Consider the following 1,886-nt stretch of genomic DNA (forward strand, 5'->3'; position numbering starts at 1 on the left):
CCCGGAGATCTGGAGTTAGTTCCTTTGCCGAGTGGGACAGGAACTGCGTGGCTGAAGAATGTGTTTGCTCAGGTGGCGTTGCCAGGGAAAGAGTCAAACGTGTGGGTGTGGATGTTTCTAGCCCGTTTCCTGGCAGTAATCTGCTTTCTTTTTCAGTGTTGTCTATTAAATATCTATTATGCAGATGCAAACGGGACACATACTCCTTGCATGAGGGATGTACAGTCTGTAAACCGGGTCGGAAGTCAGACTTTTAATAGTCTTACTTGATCTAATGAAAAGCTGGGAGGGCCCAGAGGCCAGAGCGGTCACATCTGGCTCAGGGGAATCAGAAAGCCCCTTGGAGGGAGAGGCTGGAACCTGGGTTGGGAGGAAAAAGCCTGCAGGGCTCCCAGAACAGCACCAGTAGAGCCTGGAGGTGACCACGCTGGTGCCTCCTCTCCCTCTCACAGCAGCCCTCAAAGGGACTCCTGACAGGAAACTGGAAGTGAAAACAAGCCTCTAGAGAGCAGGGCGACACTTTAATTACACGCGCTGTAGGAGACATGGAGTGTTTCAGGCTGTAGAAGGGCATCACGGGATCTGTGCAGATAAGATGATTGATGTGGAAGATCCTTCTGAGTAGACCTGGTGGTGTAGGGTCTGTGTGTTGGGCTGCTAAGCACGGGGTTAACAGTTTGAAACCACTTGTGACTGGGGTGGGGACGGTGTTGGGGAATGAGGCTTGCTGTTCCCACAAAGAGTCACCCTCTTGGAAAACTACAGGGCGGTTCTGGGCTGTCCTAGAGGATCCCAGTGAGTCAGAACGGACAACAGTGAGTTTGTTTCCCAAGTGGCCAGAGGACAGGGCAAGAAGTCAAGGGTACCATTTTTAGTTCTGGCTTTACCAGGAACACATGTTGGTGAAGTCAGATAGTCTTTTATCAGGAAGGAAAACATCTTTGATAAAGCCCAAACTCACTGCTATTGGGTCAGTTCTTACTATGGGGACCCTTTAGGGCATTGTAGAACATCTGCTGTGGGTTTCTGAGACTGTAACTCTTCATAGGAGTAGAAAGCCTCATCTTCGCCCATGGAGTGACTGGTGGTTTCAAGCTGCCAACCCTGAGGGTAGCAGCTCAACACATAACCACTGCGCCACCAGTGCTCCTGATAAAATTTTGAAAAACTAAGAACTGCCGTTGAGTCAATGTCAACTCATAGAAACCCTATAGGACAGAGTAGAACTGCCTCTGTGAGTTTCCAAGACTGTAACTCTTTATGGGAGTAGAAAGTCCTGTCTTTCTCTCAAGGAGCAGCTGGTGGCTTTGAACTGCTGACCTTGAAGTTAACAGCCCAACTCGTAAGCACTAACTCCCCTAGGGCCCCATACCATCAAAAGGACCCTTTTAGGGGCAGGGAGCACTCTCTAGAATCGATGATGATGACACAATTCATTTTAAAAGTGATTTAACCATGGGGGCGTGGAGGGTGGAATGTTCTAAAACTGATTGTGTAATGATTGTACAACTCTTCTTATTATGATTGAATTAATGAATTGTGTGATAGGTGGATTAAATACTGGTAAAACTGTTTTTAAAAAAAGACAATTTTTTAAAAAATGACCCTTATTCACAACAAGACCTAAGGGCCTATAGAAAGTGTGAATCAAACTGTCCCATAAGCTTGTAATCTTTGTGGTAACAGAACTACATCTTTGTCCCTAGTTGACTTCCAACCACCAAGCTTTCTAATTAGCAGCCCAGCCCTCAACTATTAAGCTTCGCAGCTCCTACTGTGTGTACTGCATTATATATTAATATTGCTATCAGGCATACACAAAGTGGGAGAATAGGCTGCAAACAGTCCCCAGAGTTCCATTTCAAAAGCATTATGTGAAAAAAAAA

The sequence above is a fragment of the Echinops telfairi genome, unplaced genomic scaffold (genome assembly GCF_000313985.2).
Source record: "Echinops telfairi isolate 266 unplaced genomic scaffold, ASM31398v2 ScPeMD7_7469;HRSCAF=8507_1, whole genome shotgun sequence".
Classification (NCBI taxonomy): Eukaryota; Metazoa; Chordata; class Mammalia; order Afrosoricida; family Tenrecidae; genus Echinops; species Echinops telfairi.